Source organism: Equus asinus, chromosome 13, assembly GCF_041296235.1.
Source record: "Equus asinus isolate D_3611 breed Donkey chromosome 13, EquAss-T2T_v2, whole genome shotgun sequence".
Classification (NCBI taxonomy): domain Eukaryota; kingdom Metazoa; phylum Chordata; class Mammalia; order Perissodactyla; family Equidae; genus Equus; species Equus asinus.
The window spans coordinates 59,183,305-59,190,482 of record NC_091802.1 but is presented as its reverse complement, the minus strand read 5'-3'; positions in this window follow the sequence as shown (position 1 = coordinate 59,190,482).

The following is a 7,178-nucleotide window of genomic DNA, read 5'->3' as shown; positions in this document are numbered from 1 at the left end:
AGCTGGTTGGGCGGGCCTGTCCACTCTTTCAGGGGAGGAAGGGTCTGGTTTACATGCCTAAAGACAAGAGCAGGAGGAAAGGAAGCTCGGAGGAGCCTGGGGCCCAGGAGGGTCGGGGGAGGCAGAGGCCTCAGCCTGGCTGAGTGGGTTCCCACACTTTTCTCCTCCCGCACCCCCTCCCCTTACGTCACCTCTGCTTGGACCAGGATCACCTGCAGTAGGACCCACAGGCCCCATCACCATCATCATCCATGCCTTAGCTGACCCGCTCCTGTGTGCTCCCCACGCTGGCACGCCTGGCCTTTCTGCCTGCTCAGCTCCTTCGGGGTCAGCTCATGTCTCCCGTCGTCCATACACCCGCTCCCAATTGCTGGGTCCACCCTGACATCTCCCCACTCTGCCTTTCTGGCTCTCACTTTGAGCCCACCCATCATGTCTGCCTTATCTCCTGACGAGATGATCAGGTTGGTGAAGGCCACGGTTCTGTTCCCCACTGCCCGGCACAGCGGTGGCCTCACACACAGGGTCACAGAATTGAATGTCGTGGACGTTTCTTCTCTGCCTGTGACCTCTCCCTCCGCATGGTTCCGTGACAAGCCATCTTCTGGAGAGAACGCATTTCATTTATCATTTATTACTTAGCCACAGTCTGTGGTTCTTTCTGCACCTGACAGATGGTAACGCATGCAATCCTTGCATTGACCCCTAGGAGGAAGGTGCTGTTGTCAGCCCCATTTTCCAGGTGGAGAACCTGAGACCTCGAGACACCTTGTGAGTGACCAGGACCACAGCGGGGGCTTGAACCCAGCCAGTCTGTGCTGTTGGTTCTCTGTGATCACAGCAGCCCGTGCGTGAGCAAGAACTGGAGAACGTCTTATTTGCTTTCTTGGCAGGTCATCTTGTTGCTGTTGCTTTTTTAATTTCCTGCTTTCTCTGAGGAAGCCTCTGTGCCCGCCATCTCGGAAACGTCCCCTCAGCCCAGGGACACCGGCCCCAACAGTTGGGGCCCCGGACCCCCTTTCTGTGAGCTTCCCTAGGTTTGCAGCCAAAACCAGGAGGCCGTGGTCCAGGAGGAGGAGGGGTGCCAGCCCCTTCCTCACAATGAAATGCAGATTTCCCATTAAGAGGCAAGTCTTTATTTCAAAAGGTTGAATAGGATGCAACTTAAAAAAAGACTTCCAGCTGGTTAAATTTAGAGCAGGGGAAGAGGTCTGATCCGGAGCGCTTCTGGCCGGCCGCCCATGGCCCAGCCTTCCGATGGGAGTTGGCCGCGTTCTGCGCTCGCCTCTCGGTATTTTTTCTCTCCCCGTCTGAGTTAGGCAAACAAATGTTGATAGCCTGTTGGCCAGAGCACTGCTTACTTAAAATAAGCTCTTCTGGTTGGGAGGTGGCCAACTGGAGAGGGCTCGTCCCAGCGGACACCCTCTCTGCACGGCGGGCAGGAAGCGCCCGGTGCTGACAGCTCTTTCTTGCTTCCAGTGACCGCAGGGGCCCTGCGTGCAGCTGCTCTCTGGAACCCAGACCAGCTCTGGGCTCCCTATTCCTATGCTCTTGTCCCTGTCTCCCCCTCCCCACTGGGTGTTAGAGAGGTGCACCTGGACTCAGTCCCCGCCCCACGGGCCAGGTGATCTTGGGCAAGTCATTTGGCCACTTGGATCTTGCCCAGCTGATCTGACAGCAAGGGAGCTGGCCTAACCCACCTCTGAGGTGGTGTCCAGCTCTGATCTCCCTGAGGGGCCTCTGTCGAGGGGCCACCTCCAAATGCCAGCCCGCAAACCCCAGCGGCGGAGGGCGGGCTCATGGGAGCCTGGACGGGAAGACATGAGGCGTGTGAAGCTGTGAGGTTGGAGAAGCTGTGGCAGTGTGTGTGAGTACGTGCCTGTGCACGTGGACATGCGTGTGTGAGGGTGGGGGCTCTGGGTGATGTGGGAAGATTTGCGCTTGAGGGTCTCACGGCCCTGAGACCTCAAGAATGAAGCAGGTGAGGAAGAGGAACCTGGCTGGGGTGTTGGGAATGATGAAGCCCCCTCAGAGTGGCCTTGGACCAGGGTGGCTGCTCCCCGTCCTCTCCCACCCCCTTCCCTTTCTGCTGCCCCCTCCCCGTTCTTCCTCCTCCTCCCCCTCCTCCCCAACTCCTCCCTCCCTTTCTCTGGCTGCTGAGCAGCAGCTCCGCTGGTCACATTAGGGACCAGCCTCAGAGGCCAGCACGCCCAAAGGTGCACCTGAGTCTGGGAGCCCCGGGCCCTCCCAAACCGCCTGCTGCTGAGTCACTGGATTTCTCCAGGGTGGCGAGCGAGCCTCGAGCCTCGTTTTCCCTTCCTATTCCCCGGACTGGGAACTCCAGCCCTCACGCCCCCGCCCCCCCCCCCCCCCCCCCCGGCTCCTTTCCTTTAGCCTCAGTGCTGGACATAAAGCAGACACACAGGCAGAGCGTGATGTGAGCGCCAGAACCCAATTTCACAGCATTTTTGTGCAATACTCCATAAAACTCTGTAAATGTCCCGCAGTCCAAATCGGTCTCTTGATGAGCGCAGGGTGACCAAGGGCAGCCGAGCTTCTGGATTGCGGGGCAGGTGCTGAAGGACCGGCGGCACCAAGGGCCCTGGGTGTGGTGGAGGGGTCAGCCGGGGTCCCAGAGGCGGGATCTCCTGTGGGGATGTCCTAGGGCGGGGCAGGGAGGGAGGTGGAGCCCAGCCACGGGGCTGAGGGCCCGGCTCTCAGGACCACCCCAGGGAGCCGGTGAAGCGCCTCTCAGGACGGCTGTCCAAATGGGGCAGAGGGAAACCTGGTCGCACGGCACCCTCCTCCTGCGGCCAGAGGGCAGCTGGCCCGTGCTGCTGTACTTGTGGGTGCCGAGTGGGGTTCTGGGCTGTCCCTCCTGGGGCAGGGGCAGAGGTGCACTGAACAGGGTTTGCCCAAAGAAGACTGGACAGCACTGCCGCCTGCCCCTCGCCCTCTGCTGGAGGGGGCCAAGCCAAGGAGAAAGCTGGGCAGGGAGAGAGACGTGGCCCTGAGGACCTGGGGCAGCTGCTCCTCTCCACCGACCAGCAGAGGGCGGCAGGGAGCCCCACCCTGAGGCTGTGGGATAGGTGGGAATGAGGAGAGGAGGGGAGCACGGAAGGTGCTGGTGAGGAAGGGCGAGTCCGGCCCCCCAGGGGGAAGTCGGCCAGTGGCCAGATGAGCATCTTCCACTAGCAGTGGGACCAGACATCCCCATCCAGCCAGGTCAGCCCAGGGGAGAGCAGCGCGTCTCATGTGACCTGAACCTCTAGGCAGGAGGACAGTCAGACTAAGAGATCTGTCACCTCCGTGGGCGTCCGCACATTCAGTGAACAGAGTGTCCCACGGGGTTGGGGGCACATCCCCCATGAGCGGGTTGGCGTCCCCTTCCTGGCTCTGAGAGCAGGTCTGCAGCCCACGTCCACTCTTCCCTTCATTCCCTCTGTCCCATCGCATTAGCCTCTTGCCTTTCCATTTGTTCCTTTCTGCATCATGAAATATGCATGGACACGAAGTGTAAATAATAAATAAGCACCATGTGCCCGTGGACCCACGGCTGGCCCTGAGGCCTTTGGTCCTGCTGCCCCTCCTGGTTTTACTCCCTGTCCCCACACAGGAGCTCTCTTCTGTGTTTTGAATTGTTCATCCTCGGCTCTTCTTTACAGAGGTTTTAACTCCTCTGTGTCTGTCTCTGAACAGCATATTGTTAGCTGTATATTTCTGACTTTATTTGAACAGAATTATGCTGTGCGACTCTTCTGCACCGGGTGGTCATCTTTTTAGCTCTCCGGTGTGGGTTCTGAGATCCACGCGTGAATGTGGTCGATTGTTCAGTGTCGTGTGGACTCCCGCTGTGTGAGTGCACGACGATGCTCCCTTCTCCAGCTAGTGGATGCGTCTTTAATGATTTCAAGCAGTGGTGCTGTAAACATGCACATCTCCTGGTCCCACGGGCAAGAATTCTCTAGAACACTTGTTAAGAAGGGGAATTTCTGGGTCTCGAGGAGGCATGTTTTGAGCTTCAGGAGATGAGGCCAAATTGTTTTCAGAGTGATTGTAGCTTGCTCACGTCCACCAGTGTCTGATTCATCATTGATCCACATCCTCGCCAATGCTCCATACTATTGCATTTAAATTGTTTGATGACCTGTCTATAGAATGGTATCTCATTGTGGTTTTAATTTCCATTTCCGTGTCTCTGATTACTAATGAGGCTGAATACAACTTCACATTTTTATGGCCATTCACATTTCCTCTTATGAAACGCCTTTTTTGTCTTTTGTCCATTTTCCTATTGTCTTACATATTTTTTAAAAATTGGTTTTTGTGAGTCCTAATGCGTTCTGGGTAGGACTCATCCGTCACTTACGCACGGCACAGACACCTCCTGGTTCGTGGCTCATTTTCCCACTTTTTAAATTTCTTTTTTGAGTAAAGTTTAAAATTTTAATGTGGTTAAAATGTCTTAATTTTTTTAAAAAGACTTTCTTGCTGACCACAAGATCTTAAACCTTTTGCAGTTTCTTTGAAAAACTTTGAAGTTGTTTGATTCACATGTGGTGTGGGGCAGGTGTCCAGTTTCATTTTGAAATACGGATAACTGGGCATCCAAGGGCGGTTTCCAGAAGAGTCCGCCCTTTGTGGCCCATCTGCACGTGGACTCTCACCACCAGGTTTCCATCAGCGTGGGGGGCGGCTCAGGGCAGAAGGCTGACACTGTGCTCTGCCTGGGGGCACGTGGTCCACGGCTGGTGGCACTGGGTCAGTGTGACTGTGATTGCCTGGCCAGCTCTCACTGCATGTTTGTTTCCTGAATGGGAAGGCGTGACCCTATGGGAAGTGCGTTTTTTCTTTCCTTCTCCTTCTCATCTTTCTCCCTCGCGCCTTCCCTCCCTCCACCCTCTCTCTCTCCTCCTTCTGTTTGAATCTTGTCCTCGAATTTCAGCGCTCTCTCTCTGCCTCTTTCCTTTATGACTCACAGGTTTCAGATCTCTGCTTAAAAGCACAAGTCTATTCAGCTTCAGATCCGAGCTTTAGAAGCCCCAGAAAAGTTCCTCTCCTGTGCTTGGGGTTCATTCATTCATGGGAAGGCCGTTGTGAGCCCCATGGCTTTGGAACTGAAGGTGAGGTCTGGCCAGCTGGCCTCTCCGAGCGCCTGCCAGGCAGAAGCCACAGATCTGGAGGCCATCCTGGTCCCCTGCCTCTCTGCTGCCCCAGAAACGAGCCCACCCCGTCTCAGGACAGAAGTTCTTAGCATCAAGGGGCCAATCAGAGCCTGCTCCCTGGCCTCCCAGGGGTCCCGCTGTTTCCCCTCGGGAGCAGCTCGCTGGTGGCATCAGCAGGAGTCACCGAAGGAATGGTCTGTCCCCCCAGGAACTGGTCCTTCCCTCCACGGGGACGTTTGCCTGTGGCTGAGGCCCGTCCCTGGGCTGCCTGCCACCACTGCAGCCCTGGTTTCCGCCCCTCTCCCTCAGGCCCGGCACGGGAGAGCGTCGCAGAAGGGGCGGAAGGCTCTTCTTGTTCATAGAAAACAACCAGCTCATCCTGATTTGCCTAGAATTTTCCTGAGTTTCCTGGATGCCAGGAAACCCCTCCGTGCTGGGCAAACCATGATGGTGGTTCCCCCGGGTTCACTTCATTGCAGTGCGGTAGAAGCAATGCCTTATCCATCTGTCCATCCATCCATCCATCCATCACCCGTCCATCTATCCAAGAAATGTTTCTTCAGTGCCCGTTCTGTGTCAACAGCACCCTCAGGAATTTCCTCCACTTGCTTTAACGCTTATAGCCCGGCGCCCTTCTCTGCCCCCACCCCACAGCCCCACTGCCCATGGCTGGCGCGAGTCTGACCAACCTTCCGTGCCCCATGATGTGTTAGGTCAGCGACAGGGGCCTGCCTGCCTCCGGATGGCTCTGCCAGGGACATGCAAACCACAGTCTCACCAGCAGAAGAGTTATAAGAACCACCTCATTTCTGGGTTTTAATTGGGACTTTTTGGTTTGGGCAGTTTGCCCCTTTAGAGAGTATAGGTCTCTGCACGTTGGGAAAGCCGGTCTGCACTGAGCCGCGGGCGGGACATTGGCAATAACAACGGGGACGGAGGAGTCTGGTCAGCTCTAACGACAGGGCGGGAGTCTGTGCAGAGCCTGGGCACCCTGCCATGCTCACACTAGGTGGCCGGAGAAGACCCCAGCCAGCTGTCTCTGCCCTGGGGGGCCCAGGGTGTGGCCAGCACACAGAGGCCTCCCGGAGGGCAGGGGAGGCTCCTCGCCCCGTGGAGAGAACAAGAGGAAGCCCTACAGGTGGGGAGTTTTCCTTTTATTCAAAGGGACAACTTGACTCATTCGGTCATTTATAAAGTGTTTACGGAGCACCGACCGTGCGCCAGGAACCACGCGCAGGGCTGTTCAGGGTAAATAGGGTCTCGAGAGGTGGCCCAACCGCAGGGCGTTTGCAATCCAGGGAGGACACAGGACACGCTTACAGCTCGTCACTGAGCCAGGGCCAGAGGAGGCCTGTGGGGTGGGGGGAGGGGGAGGAGGAGGGAGAGGAGGACCGGCGGGTCAGGAGCCGGGAAGCTTCGGGGCAGCAGGACTGCAGTGGGGAGAGAACTGGGGTGCTGTTAGCACCGATTCACAGCCTCTCCCTCCCACTGCGGGCAGAGCGTGTGTCCCTTCCCCATGGACACCTGCTTGGTGGGGTGGCCTGTGTTGGCCAGTGGGGGGCAGTGGACAGGGCACGAGCAGAGCCCGTGCTTGGATCCTGTCCTCCCGTGAGATGCCGCGAGCAGAGCCCCTTCAGCCTGGGCTTCGGATAAACACGTGTGAACCGGACCTGAGCCCAGCTCAGTCTGGAGTCTGGCTCCTGCGACACACGGCCTGAGGCAGAGCCGCCCTGTGAGCCCCTCTTCGGCCTGCAGACGGCGGTCTGCCTGCGGACGGGTCAGGGTGAGGATGAATACTTTGGAAGCCACCAACTGGTGGGGGAGGTAGTTTGTTATGCAGCATTCGGTCAGCTAGCTGACAGGTGCACTGGATCCAGAGGAGGGCTGGAGTTCTGAGAGGTTGATGCAGGGAGAAGGATGAGGGCGTGGTGAGGAGGTGGGGAGAGGGGGGATGGTGTGGAGGGCAGAGTAAGAAGATCTGGACTCTGAGTGTGTGTGCGGGCAGGAAGGCTG